The sequence below is a fragment of the Phyllopteryx taeniolatus genome, chromosome 8, assembly GCF_024500385.1.
Source record: "Phyllopteryx taeniolatus isolate TA_2022b chromosome 8, UOR_Ptae_1.2, whole genome shotgun sequence".
In the NCBI taxonomy this organism is placed as follows: domain Eukaryota; kingdom Metazoa; phylum Chordata; class Actinopteri; order Syngnathiformes; family Syngnathidae; genus Phyllopteryx; species Phyllopteryx taeniolatus.
Window position 1 is genome coordinate 3,654,895 of NC_084509.1, and position 20,273 is coordinate 3,675,167.

Below are 20,273 nucleotides of genomic sequence, written 5' to 3' on the forward strand. Positions count from 1 at the left end.
CTCCACTCTATAGAACACCTTTGGGCTGAATTAGTGCGCAGACTGAGAGCCAGGCCTTCTCATCAATATCACTGTGTGACCTCACAAATGCGCTTCTGGAAGAATGGTCAGAAATTCCCTGCACACACTCCTTAACCTTATGGAAAACCCTTTTCAGAAAAGTTAAAGCTATTATAGCTGTAAAAGGTGGACTGATGTCATATTAAACCCTATTGATTAAGAAGAGGATGTCACTTCTGATCGTATGTTCGAGGCAAGTGAGCGAATACTTTTGGCAGTATAATGTAATAGTGTGTTTTCTCTATTGCATTATATTTTTAACCACACACTGATAAAAAAAAAAGTATAACTTAGTTTTGGGGCTGGAACGGATTAATTGGATTTCCATTCATTTCAATGGGAAGCATTACCTCAGTTTCCGAACATTTTTGGGTTACGAACGGGGTCACGGAACAAATTAAATTAAAAACACGAGGTTCCATTGTACTTGTCTTATGCAAATGCAGATATTTAAAAAATAATAAATAAAATACATCCACACAGCTTTCATTTACCTTGTTTTGGCAAAAAAAGAATAATTAAGAAAGCAATCTTGTCTTTGTGGGATTTATTACAGAGAGAGAGAGAGAGAGAAAGAATCGGGAGTGAGGAATGGAGAGCGTGGGGTGAGAAGGAGAGACGGCTGGAGCTCCTAATGCTCCTTTCAAGCTCCAACACTCTCTCTGAAACCGGGCCCCGAAAAACACAGATTATAAATTTCTTCAGTCAGATCGAGTAAATTTCCCATGAGTAAAAACTCACACATTACATCCCCCAGCTGCATTCTTATCAGAGATAGGCCAAACAAAGAGCTGGCTGTTCTACACAGCAAAGCTAAAGCAAAGTGGACACACTGGAGTGAGTTATGGAACAATAAGAGAATACACTTTAAAGAATACATTAAACATCCATCCATCCATTTTCTGAGCCGCTTATCCTCACAAGGGTCGCGGGAGTGCTGGAACCTATCCCAGCTATCTTCGGGCAGGAGGCAGGGAACACCCTGAACTGGTTGCCAGCCGATCGCAGGGCACATACAAACAAACAACCATTTGCACTCACATTCACACCTACGGGCAATTTAGAGTTGTCAATTAAGCTACCACGCATGTTTTTGGGATGTGGGAAGAAACCGGAGTGCCCGGAGAAAACCCACGCAGGCACGGGGAGAACATGCAAACTCCACACAGGCGGGGCCGGGGATTGAACCCCGGTCCTCAGAACTGTGAGGCAGATGCTCTAACCAGTCGTACACCGTGCCGCTCAACTCCTCCTAAAAAAATAAAATAATAATAATAATTAAAAAGTCAGCCAGATTGACTACTGTCCTCAATGGAAGATACTCTACCTGTATATGTTAAAAAAATAAATAAATAAAAATTAAACTCTTTGCGCATAATGCCATGTTGTCATATAGACAAATAACCATTTACACCCATGGACAATTTGGTCTTTAATCAAGAGGAGAACAAAGAAGAAAACAAATGCCACAGGAAAGCCAAGGCTAAAATTTGAACCTCTAACCTCAGAACTGTGAGGAAGATGTGCCACCAACCTGCCATGGTTTAATTCATTCATTCATTCATTCATTTTCCATACCGCTTATCCTCACTAGGGTCGCGAGGGTGCTGGAGCCTATCCCAGCTATCTTTGGTGGTCGGCAGTCAATCACAGCGCACATATAAAAAAACGAGCATTCAGACTCACATTCACACCTACGGGCAATTTAGAGTTTTCAATTAACCTACCATGGATGTTTTTGGGATGTGGGAGGAAACCGGAGTATCCATCCATCCATTTTCTGAGCCGCTTATCCTCACAAGGGTCGCGGGAGTGCTGGAGCCTATCCCAGCTATCATCGGATTTGAGAATTTTTACTGATTTTACAAGATTTGAGGTCTTTGCATGATTTGCCTAGAAAGAGTTGCAGACACAGACTCCCAAAAGTCTTGGTTTCGGTTACCTCTGGTCTTGGGCAAGTCTTGGTGTGGTCTTTGAGCACAACACTAGACGATCCATCCATCCATCCATTATCTGAACCGCTTATCTTCACAAGGGTCGCGGGAGCGCTGGAGCCTATCCCAGCTATCATCGGGCAGGAGGCGGGGTACACCCTGAACTGGTTGCCAGTCAATCGCAGGGCACACATAAACAAACAACCATTCACACTCACGGGCAATTTAGAGTCTTCAATTAAGGGATAATTTGTCTGAATATCCATCCATCCATTTTCTGAGCCGCTTCTCCTCACTGGGGTCGCAGGCGTGCTGGAGCCTATCCCAACTATCATCGGGCAGGAGGCGGGGTACACCCTGAACTGGTTGCCAGCCAATCGCAGGGCACATTGACACAAACAACCATTCGCACTCACAGTCATGCCTACGGCAATTTAGAGTCTCCAATTCATGCATGTTTTTGGGATGTGGGAGGAAACCGGAGAGCCCGGAGAAAACCCACGCAGGCACGGGGAGAAGATGCAAACTCCACACAGGTGAGGCCGAATTTAAACCCAGGTCCTCAGAACTGTGAGGCAGACGTGAAAACCAGTTGTACACCGTGCCGCCCCCATGGTTCAATATAATTTTGTCCATGATTGTGTGTGATGTTTTGTATGTGATTGTTAAAAAAATATATACATTTTAATCTAAAACACATGATCAGATTTGTAGAGGATTTTAAACATTACTTAAAAAAAAAATTCAACTGATAATCATCAAAATTTGCTCCACATTAATAGCTGTCTTGGCTGGAAAATAATTACCAGCATAGATTTACCAGAATTCTGCTTCTTTACTCCTCTCTGATGAGTCATCAAATCGTGTTCTCTGTGAAATCTAATTCAGAACACGTCAGTGATTCAAATATTCGTGCACGTAGGAGCAATAGAATGGGAAAAGATGTTAGGATTGACGTGTAGGTGATGCTAAATAGTGAAATGAATGACAGTTTAAAAGTGATGACTGATGAACTGCAAAACTGTGCAATGCACAATGTAAATTGTAGTTGCACAGCAGCTTAAGAGCTGAATTCAGCTTGTTTAACAAGATATTTTCTGCCGCTTTTCATTATCCCAAAATATATTCAGACAAGGCGGCACGGTGGCCGACTGGTTAGAGCGTCAGCCTCACAGTTCTGAGGACCGGGGTTTAATCCCCGGCCCCGCCTGTGTGGAGTTTGCATGTTCTCCCCGTGCCTGCGTGGGTTTTCTCCGGGCACTCCGGTTTCCTCCCACATCCCAAAAACATGCATGAATTGGAGACTCTAAATTGCCGTAGGTGTGAATGTGAGTGCGAATGGTTATTTGTTTATATGTGCCCTGCGATTGGCTGGCAACCAGTTCAGGGTGTACCCCGCCTCCTGCCCGATGATAGTTGGGATAGGCTCCAGCACGCCTGCGACCCCAGTGAGGAGAAGCGGCTCAGAAAATGGATGGATGGATATTCAGACAAATTATCCCTTTCAATACAAATCTGCATAAAGAACCTGATCATATTTGGATTGTATGATTGTGCCTTATTACCTGTAGACATTCAGTTTCTATTGAGATGCAATCATACACAAATGTTAAAATGATTCATGTGTTTTACTTTTTTTTTTACATTTGAGGAGGAGCAACCTCAACATGGGTTTTAAGAGCTGAAGAATATGGGAGGCGGCACAGTGAAAGACTGGTTAGCACGTCTGCCTCACAGTTCTGAGGACCGGGGTTCGAATCCAGCCTCGCCTGTGTGGAGTTTGCATGTTCTCCCTGTGCCTGTGTGGGTTTTCTCTGGGCACTCCTGTTTCAAAATATGAAGACACTAATTTGTGTTTTACAATAGAGGTTCCACTGCATGGTTAAATTCAGACCTACCAGATGGTGTGACTCAAAACTGGCATGATCTTTCAAAAGACAGATTTAAAAAAAAAAACACAAAAAAACAGCTCTATAGCTGGATTTCATTAAGCTGTTGAAGTGTCTTAACGTGTTTCGTTAGTGTGTGTTCAAAACTAAATGTATTCCATGGCCACATATGCATTAAACGTAAAGCCTACTCTTCTATTATTATTATTATTATTATTATTATTATTATGATTATTATTATGTGTTTGACATCATATATAAAGTATAATAATTACCATGATTGCCCATGAAATCCTTTGCTGTGGAGTATGTCTGTCATGCAGCTCATCATTCTAAATCAAACCTACCTGTATCGTGTGCCAAGAGCAACCGTCCACACATCTTGCCATCATGTGGTTATTCAAGTGATGAGACATGAAGGGCGGTGAAGTGTACTGAAGCGTTGCAGTTGTCTCGTGTCCCAGTCCCTTCATGAGATGACAGCAGATTAAAATATCATGTTATAAAGACACCCGACAGTCATGTTTCAAGGTAGGAATTTCCTATGGGATCAATAAAGTATCTACCAAACCTAAGCTAATGGTAGATGGGATAGTGCTGTATACAGTACTTCGAGTATTTTAAATTTTTATTATGACATTTCTCTTAAGCAGTAACAGCGGGGATTAAATCACACTTTTCAGTAATATCTTTATGAATCTACAAATGTTGAATCGAGGCAACTCGATTTTTCTCATTTGCTGAAGGTGTCCATTAGCCATGCCGGCCAACCACAACAATAAAAATAACAACCACAACAATACCCTATCTACCCCCAGGGAGACTCCAAACCTAAAATTTAGAACTGAAGAAGCTTTTTGGTATAAAGGTGCAACATCTTCAACAAACAAGAAAAGTCAATTTGCTAATGAACACTTTTATTTTATTTGGGCATAGGCCACGCAGATGCTGTCACTTGTATTCATTAATTGAGTGTTTATGGTATTTCGACACCCATAACTCCATCAAGATCACCTATCAAAATTAAATAGCATCAACTTGCTCGCACTAATACTGGAAATTGGGTCTTAACAAACAAGACAACATGATACAGATTTCTTCAGAAAAAAACAGTGGAGATTTTGTGTATCGATGCATTCAAGGTCAGTGGTGAGTGTGTATATCTCTGCGATTGTATTCTGTATAACTCAGTAAGTAAATTCAAATAATCTATTCCAGGTTCAGGCAGCACAGTGGAATGAATGAATATATATACTGTGTATATATATATATATGTTGCAGACATGCCACGCAAAAGATGCCACCCGGCACCCCAGCCTCGCACTACCGCCGCTCCCTGCCGAGGTAGACTGTAACTCCAGATTCACACGCAGACTCTAAATGGATTAACACAATAAACTATCTTCAACAAGACACAGAAATTTGCTTTGCCATGCCGACGCTAAGTGAATCACGTCTGCCTGAGACTTCAAAGGGGAGACCCACGGATGCTGGGTTCGCCCCCGAACGCAAAGTTATTTAACTCCCTGCCAGTCGAAGGATTGGACCTGCAGTGACACCTCCACCCTGCTGAGAGCTGCCACTTGGGAGTTGGAACAGGCAACAGCGACACCCACGGGCGACGGAACGACACTACAGACAGGGGTTCATAAGACAGTCTGTGACTTGACAGTGGTTAGCTTTTGTTAACAATTTAAGCATTTTCTCTCGTCAAAAGACTCAAAGCGACCACATACTTGAGTGAACACTGCTGGCAGCAGGGACGTCGATGTGTCTGTGACAATAACCATTTTTTTTTTAAAATCAATGACATCATACAATTATATACACAGATTAAACATGATTTATTGGTACACAACAGTGTATGATAGCAAGTTAAGGTATAATACTAACTTTAATTAATGGCACAATATTTAATAACTTCAAAAATATTATTTTTGTTGATTTTTTGAAAAATTATGATTTCTGAGATACGAGGATTCCACACGACAGAAACCTTATCCACTTCCTTGACATCTCACGGTCCTTTCAATTTTTTTCACATTCTGCCATTTGTGTCCCGTTTTATCACGCTTCTCACGGCAAGCTAGTGTATATGGTACGGTAGTCGTTTCATCGCATTCAAGCACGGCGTGTTCTTGTGTGTGACAGTTACAGGCGTAGCGCACTAGGCTGCGTTGCATTTTATTTCTGGTTTGACACGCCGCGCACAGTCTGGTTATAAAGCCAGGCCCAGCAGAGTAGCTTCATTCGAGTCTTCCGTGGCGACAAACAAGCTCCAAAGCTTGAAAGAACTTGAAAAGCGTGTCAGACCTTGATCCGAACATGACAGACCGCATCACAACATGTCAGTCCAGGAGGGAACGTACTGGCATTCGTAGTAGATCGCAGACCGAACCGTAGTGCGACTTTGAGCCTCCGACTCGGACCCTCTTGGATACCATGATAGACCATTAGAAAATTTAGCAACACTTGTATATGGAGAAAAAAATTGCCAAAATTGCACAGCGCAGTATATTTCCGCCAAACAGGGCTGCAGTGGCCACCAGAAACGTAGGGTAAAGGTAATGTTAGGTATTTACTGAGCTGACGTCTTCCGAGATTAGATTTCATATGATATACTGACATCTTCCGTGGTGTCATACATGATGATGGTTCGACTTCCATGTTTTAGAACATATGAGTGACTTAACTCCAAATTTTCTTTGGATTTTGGAAGTTCCACTTTGTTACATGCGTGAAACTGATGTGCAGAACTCAAAATAAAACACCAAAATGAAATATGCCCAACAATACATTGCAGTATAATAAGTTGTAATTTTACCTTCAAACAACCAAATTATTTCTTATGCTATATTTATTTCGGTTTTATCAGTTATTTTATGACAGCATTTGAAGGATTAATGTTAATAGGAATTGTTCGCTGTATTAAATTATTTAATCAGCAGCTGCATTTATTATTTTTGGTGGAAACACATTAGCATTAATTGAAGTTAGACCAGACACTTTTAGAGGTCAGCAGAAAATGGCTTCATCAACACTGACGGCCATGCATTTGGCCTTTTCCACATTCAGATCCATAATGTTATTAAGTTACAGGAGTAAAATGTGTCTCTATGGCTCTTTCTTATGGCATTTTTTTAGGATTATGATGCATTATTGCAATGACCTTTAGGGTAAAAACACAGTTATGGTGTACGTTCCATCTTCTCTCTTGGTCTTGAAGGCACATGGTCATGTATTTTCGGGCCTGTGCAGATTCATGTGGTCCTTTTTTATGAGCTTCATCAGACAGAGTGAGGTCACGGTAAAGGTTACTGAGGTTCGAGCTTATAGCCTCATTAAATGTTTTATGAGAAAGACTGCGCAGTCATGCATATCATCTTCGCAATCCCTTCAATAAGATAGACCAGAGCCAGAGCCTAGACTCCCTGGATACTTCATGATGAAGCATCATCAAACAATATTGCCAAACAACTTGTCTTTCAATGTTATTTAATCACAATGATTAATGCAGTTCAATGTGTGCTATTCATTTGGAATAATAACTGTACCACAGCTGCATCTGCTGTATTTTATTACTGTAGGAGGTAACATACAACATACATTTGCACATTTTAAAAACTTATTTGTGCAATGTTATTTTTATTTTCATTTTTCAATTTTATTTATTTTACTTTTTGGGAGTCAAATTCACTTATTGTGTTTGCACACATGCAGTAAACCTGAAATCTGATTTGATCTGATGTGGAGAGAATGTTTTTTTTTTTGTAATTCTCTATTCATCTTTGTTAAATTTTTGGGAAAATTTTAATCATGGTCTTGTAGGGGCAGGGAACTAGAACAACAGATAAATATGGCAAAATGTGTCCTGCCGTAGACCTACCAGTCCTGCTAAACCATGACAAGAAGAAGGTCAGCAACGGTGAGGACTTTTGGATTAAAAATGCACAGTCAGTGTTACAGTAAAAACTGAATTAAAGTGTAATCCTTTTGTGCAAACTCAAGGCTGTTTTCCGGCATGGTGTCGATGGTTAGAAATTTGTACTGTACATCGACACTTTCTCTGTGAGACGCCTCTTAAAGCAGTCATTTAATTAGCCTGAGAAGATTCAGCTATATTGCAAGACCAAAATTACATCTGAAAAACTGAAAAGAAAAAAATAAAATAAATGCCAAGATGTAGTAAATCTAATGAAGAAAATTAAGTGATGTGCTTAAATGACAGAGTGGAGACTAAGACGACACCAGATAGATGAAGACATTTTTGTGTAAGACCCAAATGAGAGATTTCATTTCTTGCTCTGAGTCCCAGGCTCATTAAAACATATCACCGGTCGTGTCATGGGGGACCCAGCAGAAACGTGTCTGTGACCTATTCTGATTCTCGAAAACATTAAAAATATTAAGCGAGTAGAAGCAAGGGGATAAACATAAAAGACGAGCAGTAAGGACCAAAGAGTTGGGGGGGATGTTGAGGCAGACATGTAGTCGGCAGAGGAAGGAGTGTGCATTTTATGGCCTCAGATCTCTCAGCCTCCATCGACCCCCACTTTCTTCTCCTCTTGCTTGCCATGGGGGCTAATGTGCCATGAAATATGTACTGAACGCCAAGCTCAGGTGCTGTCATAAAAAGAATCGGAGGAACTCTGGTTTGCCTGTGTATGCGTGTGTCTGCCTCCTTGCACACACATTTTACCGTGAAGTGTAGTATAATGGACAAAATGCTAATGTGTTGCTTCAGGGAGCATTATAACAATTTTATGCCAGCATATGTGAATGACGTATTCCGATTATGGTGGCGGAGTACATAACCACAATGTGCTGAAATATCTTTGTTATGGCAACTTATCGTAGTGTGTGGTAAAAACAAAACTTGAAAACCGACCTGTTTTTTACTCTACCTAGGCAACTTCACCCACAATATGTCAGACAGACTCAAAATCGAAAAAGGTTCATGTCATTATTTAACACAACACTACAAATCTTTAAATGATGGCTTTGTTAATTTGAACAATTCTTCAAATACAGCGAACAGTTGTGGGCTTCTTTTATCGGGATACATCGCTGCTTTCCTTCATACACCCACACAGCAGATTCCATATTTCAAATGTAAGTATTGGGTTATTACTGTTGTCAGGGCTTTGGTGTGTTAGTTTTAATTAATTCATTAGAGAGAAGAAAAAAAAACATTCTACCGCTTTTTTATTTCTGCAATTTAGTCCTCCAATTTTTGATTGATGCATAGATACTACCGGAGACAAATTCTTTTTGTGTCTTGTAACATACTTGGCCAGTAAAGCTGATTCTGATACCAGAATTTAGGCTGACAGCATGATGGAAGGTGAGACTACATTGTTTGGATGGGAAGCAAATTGCGGCGGTGGTCATCACCCAACATACAATTCTTAAAAGTCTTTTTTACTATCCATCCATCCATTTTCTGTACCGCTTATCCTCACTAGGCTTGCAGGCGCCCTGGAGCCTATCCCAGCTGACTCTGGGCAAGAGGCAGCGTGCACCCTGAACTGGTTGCCAGCCAATTTCACCTTTTAATGCAAAACATGCTGCAGCGAGCACAGACACCAGCGCTAACATTAGTCAACAGCTCTAGTATGAACAACGCTAGTTTAACTGGCTGAAAGAGGAGAACAAAGTCACTTAGTTATTTTGAGGCCAATGGGTTTGTTGTTACAAATCAATCTAGAGTGCTTATCAAACTGTTTTGGCCTACATTGCAACATCATTTTTGTTCAAGATACCGGTAGAATGAAATGTATTGAGTTCATTTTGGATGGTAGAAATCACACTTCATATTAAACTGTTGGTGTGTTTTCTTGCCTGTTCTGAGATGACCTTGGAAGTACAACAAAAGAAAATATTTTTCTCATAAAGTGCTTCAGTAAACAAAGTATTCGAAAAGTTTCGAAACTCGAATTAATGCGTTTGTTGAATATTTTAAATATTTTCAGTTCAAAATGTAACTTAAAAACATATTATTCTACTTGCGCTTTGTGAAGAATTGTAGTATGTAGTGGCCTGATGAAAAATTATAATTTTTGATCGAATTTTGTTGTTTAAGTTCACCTTGAACAACTACCAAAATCCGTTTGAAACAAAATTTCAATACTTATATTGTTATATTTGTTAATAATCGTATTCCATTAAAGTGATTATTACTTGAGATTAAGTCCTACGGCGGCATGGTGATTGACTAGCTAGCAGTTTTTTCCGGGTACTCCAGTTTTCTCCCACATGCATCGTAGGTTAACTGAAGACTCTAAATTGCCCGTCGGTGTGAATGTGAGTGCAAATGGTTGTTTGTCTGTGTGCCCTGCAATTGGCTGGCGACCAGTTCAGGGTGTTCCCCGGCTCTCGCCCAGAGTTAGCTGAGATAGGTGCTAGCACCCCCGAGACCCAGTGAAGATAAGCGGTAGGGAAAATGGATAGATGGATCAAGTCCAACCACCAACCAGTTTCCACACATTTGCACATATAAAACCTGATATGTTAAATTTGTAGTATCTTAAAAGCATAAAAAAGGGTCTGTTATAATATGTGCCATTACTGTTAATCTGGTGTCATGAGGTAAGGTTGGCGATGGCACAACCAGAAAATATCCCAAATGCCATCCATTTTGCCATCAACACCATCCATCGTCATACATTTTAGAAAGGTTGACATGTCTCTCAGATGTGCCAATGAAGCATGAAATCCCTGATTTGTGTGATGATTTTCATTCAACTATTGAGTTGTAAATCATTTGACATTGAACATTAAATAATAAAACAAGTTTAAAAAAGATTGTTTGACAGTTGTTAATGAAAAATCTCCAAAAGAGAAACATTGATGGATTTTGTCTTTTGACGCTGTGCACCTCAGCCTTGTGTTGGATTCAATACAAAAGAGTGTATTTCTTTTCCAAAGAGAAATAAAGCCAAGATTGTGAAGAAGGCTGACCTCCGAATGGAATTGTAAAAGCACTGCCAGGAGTTCTGATGGAATGGACTGAGTCTAAATGACTAAATCATACAATTTGTAGCTGAGGACATGTTAAACCACTAAACTGAACATAACAGTACACTAAAGGATAGTACACTAAATATAATATGAGTTCACACTGGCCAGAAAATGTATTGAAATGGTTAAAAAAAAAAAAACCTCTACAAAAAGTTATGTTAGTAAAGTTTAAACACAAACAGTTCAGCTACAAACACCTGCTTACAAGCGCTTCGTTTTCACTCCTTATCCAGCCTCTTTTTTTTTTTATCACAGTCTCTCATCTATCTCCATTCTTGCAATAACTTGTTGTCATCCATCTTTGTAGTTATCCATCTGCCCAGTTATCCCTTAAGTCCCTATTCCCTATTCCCTTTCTCTTATCTTATTTTCAGATAACTCTCCTTTTCCTTCTGGCAACAAAGAGAAAACTCCAAATCACTATTGATTCTGCTCTCATGAAAAATACATTTTATACATTACGATCCAGTATCAGCCCTCTTCCTGTACCCCACTGTGTCTGCTCCTCTCCTCATCTCCTCCCTCTCTCATTTTATCCTTCCCCTTCCCTAACTCAATAGGTGAGAGGTATGTTCCCAATCCATACAGCTGGTAAAATTTCTGTCATCTGATTGATCAGGTTCATTAGAATGAGTGCTTTTATCAGAAATTGTTTCGCTTGTCTGTCTCCAGCTAATTTCGCCCTATTCTTTTTATCACTTTGTACTCCCTTGTTTCATTACTACTGTGGTTTTATTTACTATGGCACTCAGGTGTTTATTTCCACAAAACTGTGCTACCCAAATTTCCTTTAGCCTTTTTCTTCTTATCTTTTGTGTTTGTATGACCAAAATTGCAATAAGCCTAAATTGCACAAACCTTGAAAAACCGACATTGCCTGCCCCTAAACAACACACACTTTTTGGTCTGCCTTTGATGTGCCCCTTTGATCACGTATATTTTCATACCCCTTAGTTATTGCACTGGGTGGTGCCTATCTGAGCATATCGTTCTTATCGGTAACATAATTATATTACCAATATACACCATTAATGATGACATAGCACAGGTATCTTATTCTGATCACAACTTTGACATTTCTCAAATGAGCAATTGTATGTGACTTGGGAAACATTTCACAAATTCAGAGTTGAAAAACCCCTGTCAAAGACTTTTATGTGAGTAATCTGGTTAATCCTGGAATTTATTCGATACTTTTCATTGTTTCTGCCAAATTTGAATGGGAATTGGGTGACATACAGGCACACTTTTTGGACAAACAGCTGGCCAGGTCCCTTGTGATGTTACTTTGACCCGCCATATTGTCAAATCCAACACTAATCTCATGAATTTGCAGTATGTACACACACACCTGCACACAGTATACAGTAAGTACAATACAATACAGTATATTTACCTATTGTTTCAGACTGTAATTACTGAACTAATTTAATATAATCAACATCATATTTATATCTTGTCTGTTTCTATGTTCAGCAAGCTTTCCATTGATAGTCTTTTGAAAATAGGAAACAAATATTAAGAAAGTTATGAAAGCTTGAAACACAGATTCAACAAAAAAACTCACAACTAAAATCTTGACCCCCATTGACTTTGCATTAACATGTTTTGACCATAAATTGGTGCATTTTCACTGGTTTTAAAGATTCCTAACTTTCTTAATATTTCCATCCATCCATCCATCCATTTTCTGAGCCGCTTCTCCTCACTAGGGTCACGGGCGTGCTGGAACCTATCCCAGCTATCATCGGGCAGGAGGCGGGGTACACCCTGAACTGGCTGCCAGCCAATCGCAGGGCACATAGAAACAAACAACTATTCGCACTCACATTCACCCCTACCAGCAATTTAGAGTCTCCAATTCATGCATGTTTTTGGGATGTGGGAGGAAACCGGAGTGCCCGGCGAAAACCTATGCAGGCACGGGGACAACATGCAAACTCCACACAGGCGGGGCCGGGGATTGAACCCCGGTCCTCAGAACTGTGAGGGTGACGCTCTAACCAGTCGGCCACCGTGCCGCCTTCTTAATATTTCCATCCATCCATCCATTTTCTGAGCCGCTTCTCCTCACTAGGGTCGCGGGCGTGCTGGAGCCTATCCCAGCTGTCATCGGGCAGGAGGTGGGGTACACCCTGAACTGGTTGCCAGCCAATCGCAGGGCACATAGGAACAAACAACCATTCACACTCACAGTCATGCCTACGGGCAATTTAGAGTCTCCAATTCATGCATGTTTTTGGGATGTGGGAGGAAACCGGAGTGCCCGGAGAAAACCCACGCAGTCACGGGGAGAACATGCAAACTCCACACAGGCGGGGCCGGGGATTGAACCTGGGTCCTCAGAACTGTGAGGCTGACGCTCTAACCAGTCTCCACCGTGCCGCCTTCTTAATATTTGTCACAGGAAAATAATACTTATATTATACGGGAATAATATTCAAAAGATCTGTCTGCTAATTCTAATCTAAATCATTAAAGCTTAAAAAAATTATTCTCATACCTACATGTAGCAACCATCAAAGAGTAACATGAAGTACAGTAGTATGCATTCGAGCATGGTTGGCCTCTTTGTTGGAAGTTCCCCCTGAGCACTGTGCCCCCTCACTCCACTAGTTGTTCCATCACATCTGCAATAGAGCCTAACAAGATACATTGTTGTTATGTCAAAAACTTGATTTTGGACATCTATCCATCCATCCACTTTCTGAAGCGCTTAACCTCACTCGGGTCGCGGGTGTGTTGGCACCTATCTCAACATAACAGAATAATTGTGTTCATCAAACAGTTGAAATCACAAAGGTAAAAATAAATAAATAATGTTTTAATTCAATTTCGGTTTATGGCATTATTATTACCCAAGTCTGTGCTGGTGGCATATACGTGAGGGGGGTTGTATCCCAACAGCTGCTGTCAATCTCTCTAACCTATCTTTTGTCATTAGATTAAGATGCTTTGCACCAGCTGGCTTCATGTTTTCCCTGCATACCACATTTCCTTTTAGCAGGTTTAGCAGGGGCTTGTAACGCACTCAGTGCTGCCTAAATACACTCCTATAATATGGTCAACAAATTGTATGTTTAATGTAAAATAAAGTCACATAACGAAACATTTTGGCTGTTTGCAGAAAAGAGGGATCAACTACTCAATCTCTGTTAAAATATGTTCCTTTCACTGGCTAACAATATCAGACAATAACTTAACATTTATATTTCCCTAGTTTGTAAAGATAATCCTGCCTCAATGTGCCAAAGAGAAAAGGCAATTAAAATTGGTTTGGAATGGTGCCCTTACACCTTTACGCCTCCCTTATGCTTTCGAAAACCCAAATGAAAGTCGTATTTTTTAGTAGAAGGAGACCACAGGCTGGCTGTTTTAATATTAAATGGCTTGTATCCGCTGCATTTGTCTTGCAAAAGACATGGTGCATATGCACTGACACATTCACCATGACAACTACACAGTTAGTACAAGCACAATTTAGCCACAGCTGCACTGGAAGGCTGTGCTTTTACTCACATAACCTGTGTTGCATTACACAACTATGTGTCCATTGAGCTCTTGCACAACTAAATCACAGCAGTGCAAATAAGTGACACCAACATAATCTGGTACATGTTAAAATTATATGTGAAGGAGTTCTCATGTCTTCTTCGAGCTATGGCCCACGGCGTTTATTGTGCCGGTTCACAGCTGAGTGGGAACTGGGATTAAGAAACAGCACCTCCTCTGAGGGAATGGTTCTCAGTCGGAAATGGGTGGATTGCTCCCTCCAGGTTGGGAGACCCTATATGGAGAAGTCAAGTATCTTGTTCACAAGAAGTGAGAGAAGTACCAGACTGTAACCGTGAAGCAAAAAAGTGAAACTCACAATTTATCAGTCAATCTATGTTCCCACCTTCACCCTCAAGAGTTTTGTTAGTGGCCAAAAGGACAAGGTTACAGATACAATCAGTGGGAATGTCTGACCTCTGTAGGGTGTCCGTCCTCACCCTTAGAAATATTTTGACCAATTGATGGATGGATACTGTTGGTTGTTGAAGTACAAAGACTTCAATTTCAATTACTTAAACATACTTTTTTACTTAGGACTATCATCCCTCTAGGGAAATAGGCCACCAACAAGATTCCTCCAACCAGGCCAGTTCTGTGCAGTCTATCCATTTCCTTTCAGGTATAGCCAGACATGTGGACATCCAACGCCAGGTCCGTCACCAGATAATTCTTGGACAACCCTGGTTTCTTCTGCCCTGTGAGATACAGCTGAGTGCTAACCTTGTGATGTTCTGCGTTGGTTTTCGAAGAGTGAGACCTGGCCAACCCCAGCGTCTCTGCAATGTTTCCTGTTCTTTAGGCTGCTGACTTGTTCTTTGCTGATTGCATCTGAATAATGTATTTTTTTGTAAGCAAGAGTTCATAAATGTCTGGATTTTTCCAGTGATTGTTATGGTGGTTCTCCATATTCAGTGCCATACAATAGTATTGGTTTAACAGTTGCGTTGAAGATACATATCTTTGATCTGATCCTTGAAGTTCGATGAACGCCAGATATTTCTTAGCAACAACTATATAAATGATCCCTGAAAGTATAGTCTATATATAGTCTCTATATAGTCTATATATATAATCTATATCTTGTCAGATATTTCTTAGCTGGTTGAAGGTTGTTCTAGCTTTGCCAGCTCTTACTTTTACATGTGTCAGTCAGTGCTGATTTACTGTATCTACATTTCTTCCTTGGTAGATGAAGCTTTCCTCTTCTTCCAAATCTCTTCCATAAACTTTCAAATCATTGCCTATTCGACTGTGAGTTGGTACTTACACATATTTATTTCTAATTTCACTTACGCACTGTATAGGACAGGTAAATGTCAAGAATGAAACATGTTCTATCTTGAGCCAATTGGTGTGACCAAGGTGAATGATGTATTTCCAGACAAAATAAAATAGGGACACAGCATTATATTTCTAATAAATCCAATCTGCATGATTATATATCACAAATCCTATTGGAAGTGTAACAACAGGGCTCAGTTTTGAGCTGAATGACATTCAGCTGACTTCATGGTGATGCCAAAAGTGCGAAAGCTGCAGGCAATATTCCAGAGAGTCATTCTACCCGTATGTACTGTTTGTATCACTCCCAATTTTTAGGTTTTATCAGCTTCTCCAATCCATCCATCGGCACTTGTATCTTACTGCCATTTTACCTTATCAAAATATGACCTATACTTGTCAGTGTGTGCAGTCAGGATTGCGTGTTTGTAATTTTACCACAGAAAATACACATCAATGTCTTTTAACACATTCTGTCACCCCTTGCGTCAGACTATTCAATTACCTTTGGAAACAGCATCACCAGGATCCCAAGTGGCCCCAGGATTAATAGGAGGTGCAGAGAAAGAAAAAGACATTGGTCAGGAGTGAGAAACATTTGAGTGAACATATATGGTAGAAATATGATAGGCCAAAGATGATTATAAGAGAAAATGATTCAAGTCTGGACTTTAACTAGGCCACTCCAAAACCTTCATTTTGATTTTGTGAAGCCTTTCAGAAGTTGATTTTCTGGTCTGATTTGGATTGTTATCCTGCTGCAGAACCCAAGTGCGCTTCAAGTTGAGGTCACAAACTGATGGATGAACATTCTTCTTCAGGATTTTCTGTTAAAGAGCAGAATTCATGGTTCCATCAATCACAGCAAGTTATCCAGGTCATGAAGGAGATAAGCAGCCCAAGACCATCACACTACCACCACCATGTTTGACTGTTTGTATGCTGTTCTTTTTCTGAAATGCTACGCTACATTTACGCCAGATGTAACGAGACACACACCTTGCAAGAAATTCAACTTTCATCTTGTCCGTCCATATAACATTCTCCCAAAACTCTTGGAAATCAATCAGATGTTTTTTTTGTTTTGTTTGTTTGTTTGTTTGTTTTTCTCAAAAGTAAGACGAGCCTTTGTGTTCTTTATGGTCAGCAGTGGTCACCTTGAAATGCTACCATGGATGCCATTTTTGCCCAGTATCTTCCTTATTGTTCTGTCATGAACACTGACCTTAACTGAGGCAAGGGAGGCCTGCAGTTGTTTAGAAGTTGTCCTGAGTTCCTTTGTGGCCTCCTAATTTCTTTTTTTCTCTTTGAACAGGTCTGGAGGTTATCAGGCTTGGGTGTGATCAGCGAAAATTAACCAAGAATTGTGATTAGCCACAATTAATTCATGATTTAATAAGGGATGTGGGGTAAGGTGGGTAGGCTCACTACTTTTTCACACAGGGCCAACTTGGAATAGGGGGCCAATACTCTTTCGCGGCACCGTGTATATATATATATATATATATATATATATATATATATATATATATGTGTGTATAGAGAGAGAGAGCCAGAGAGAGAGAGAGAAAGAGAGGGAGAGAGAGAGAGAGAGAGAGAGAAAGAGAGGGAGAGAGAGAGAGAGAGAGAGAGAGAGAGAGAGAGAAAGCTTCCAATCGTCAGCACCAAACCTCCGTATAGTAAGAACAATATAATTGAATGTAAAGAATGTAATAGTGTGTGAATCATAACTAATTAATTATGGCGCCTTCTGATTTTGTGTGATTTGCCAATCAGGGGGCAGTATAATCCAGTCATGCAGACACAAACAAATAACATTTCCACAACTACTGTGACTCTGTAACCTGCAATAATATCAGTCAGCCAAATAGATGCTATTTGTTAGCCCATCTGTGGCATTTCCCATTGTGTTAGCATTAAGCTAGCTGACTTATATGGTTGTTTATACACGTATAATTCTCTTCATTTTATGTTTTGTTTGACAGTAAACTTTAACTGGGAGTGGCATTAAACAGCTTGAAGCCTCTTATTTGAAGAATTCTTTACTACCTGCAAAACTGGTACTTGTTGTGAAGTAGTTTGAATTGAGTTCACTGCAATATACAGCGCTCGTATCTAAAAATTTTGCTCACAAGTCAAAGCAAAAACTCATCCGAACTCTGTCTTGTATCTCGAAAAACTTGTAAGTCGGGTCACTCATATCTCAAGGTACCACAGTCATTTGGGCATATTAAGACTTCATTCTGTATGCTGTCCTCTGCCTTTGTTGTCATTATCTGTTGCTTTTCTTGTGTCTATCTAGCACGCCACATACTAAGTTATAAAGCTGATATAATGAGGGTTCCTCTGCTCATCTATGTGAGCCAGCAACATAGAAAGGCAGAAATGTTGAGGAAGGCACTTCTCTGCAATCATAAAGCGACAAGGCCTCAATTTTTTTTTTCTATTGAATTTATGACAGTCTGTGATATCTGAGTCGCTCTCCTCATCATCTTCTGCCTCGATTCTTCATGGGGAATTCCATGTCTCTGCATTTCCTTTGTGTTTATTTTAACCCTTTCTCCTTTTCTGTCTTCCTTAGGGTCCTTCGTCTCGATTCACCAGGCTCTTACTTGCTCCTCTCTGCTCATCTCCTCCATACCTGTCTCTCTGGTGCTTCTTCCTGCAGCAATCTGTCCTAGTGCTTGTTTCTAAAGCCCCAACCCTAGTGTTTTCCTGCTCTATAAGGCATAACGACCAACTTATGTCAGGGCCGTCTTAGCTTTTGGTGCTCTAGTACTTGTTTCTGCTTGTGTTTCTCCCGCTGCTTTGGTTTCTACCCTTAGCTTCTAATTGGTTTTTCTGAGTTTTGGGATTGTCTCTTTCCAACTTTACCCTCTCTCCCAGTGCATCAGGATTATCACTGTCAAAGAGGCTGGACTTCCTGTCCTGTATAAATACATAAATTTAAAAAAAAAAAAAGATAGATAGATAGATAGATAGATAGATAGATAGATAGATAGATAGATAGATAGATAGATAGATAGATAGTGCGGCACGGTGGGAGACTGGTTAGAGTGTCTGCCTCATAGTTCTGAGGAGCGGGGTTCAATCCCCGGCCACGCCTGTGTGGAGTTAGCTTGTTCTCCCCGTGCCTGTGTGGGTTTTTCTCCGGGCACTCCGGTTTCCTCCCACATCCCAAAAACATGCATGGTAGGTTAATTGAGAACTCTAAATTGCCCGTAGGTGTGAATGTGAGTGTGAATGGTTGTTGTATGTGCCCTGCAATTGGCTGGCAACCAGTTCAGTACCCCGCCTCCCTCTCGATGATAGCTGGGATAGGCTCCAGCACGCCCGCAATCCTAGTGAGTAGAAGCGGCTCCGAAAATGGATGGATGTATAAATAGTATAGTCGCAATGAGTGAGTGGCCCCATACCTGGCAAATAAGTCCCAGGGGTGTGTGTCTGCAGATACCCATCCATCCATCCATTTTCTGAGCCGCTTCTCCTCACTAGGGTCGCGGGCGTGCTGGAGCCTATTCCAGCTATCATCGGGCAGGAGGCGGGGTACACCCTGAACTTGTTGCCAGCCAATCGCAGGTCTGCAGACACATGGAAGTGAATTGACGCCATAGACCCGCTGCCCTCCAGAGATAGGTGTGTGTAGTGCATTCAAAGAAAGGGGATGCGTGTGTGTAATGCATTAAAATCTTGGGGGGCAGGCAGGGCGGAGGTGCAGGGTGTCTCGACCAGGAAACAGCACTGACGCAATGAAACCCGGTCCGACATCCGCACTCTCCAAACCCCTCACTGGCTCCCCAAGAAACCCTGAGTATATATGTGTGTGTGCCCAGATGTGACAAGTAAAAAAATATTTACAGTGAATGGTGTGAGTGTGCGCTAAGTGAGTGATTAAGAGGCATGGCTCCTGCAGGTCAGGCCCATAACACAGGTTAATGTATCGAATAATGTAAATGTGAAAACTCTGTGCTCTTTTCCTGTCCACATCTTGTTCATCACACATTCAGCTCAACATTGTTTTTAAATTTTAGTATGGTGTAGGAGATGTCAAATAGTGAAATGAACTAAGGATCTAATTGAACAAAGAAAAATATAGCAGAAGATTAGAAAGAGTGCGCAAACATTCAATCTTTTATGCACATTCTTATTGTTAAATCCAGAGTTTTATATTCAGGCCTGGTTTTACCACTAACAGAGCCTCGGCAGACTGTGAATGTCTGCATTATGCAAATCACTTCCTGGCCGCACAAACAAGCCGGGACCAATCAATGTCAATCCCCATTCCCTTGGCCAATCAATGTCATTCCTTCTTCTCCACAAGCAGGTTTAATCGAAAGCAAGTGTTCCTCAGGCATTGCATGCTAAATGAGTAGTGGTGGGAGAGTGGAAATTTCTCACATTCCAATCTGTAGAACATAACTTCAAGAATCACTAATGTACAATAAGAACAGATGAATGCAGGACCACGCCATATCTCAGAGAAACTTGAATTAGAAAATGTACAAACGAAAAAAGTCTAAGTTGAGAAATTGTT

General features: G+C 40.7%; 1 long non-coding RNA gene across 2 annotated transcripts in view; it reads right to left on the bottom strand.

Annotated features, from left to right (window-relative positions):
- Positions 1 to 16,549, bottom strand: part of LOC133482705 (uncharacterized) — a 59,488-nt gene extending 42,939 nt beyond the window's left edge. Inside the window, exons 1-2 of one of the 2 annotated variants that reach the window (XR_009789878.1) lie at positions 16,245 to 16,549; positions 4,231 to 4,350 (exon numbers count right to left, since the gene is read on the bottom strand). This is a non-coding gene — a long non-coding RNA (uncharacterized LOC133482705). Of the gene's footprint in view, positions 1 to 4,230; positions 4,351 to 13,410; positions 13,547 to 16,244 lie in introns of those variants that run through there. The other variant, XR_009789879.1, reaches the window with a different exon arrangement.
- Positions 16,550 to 20,273: the final 3,724 nt, after the last annotated feature.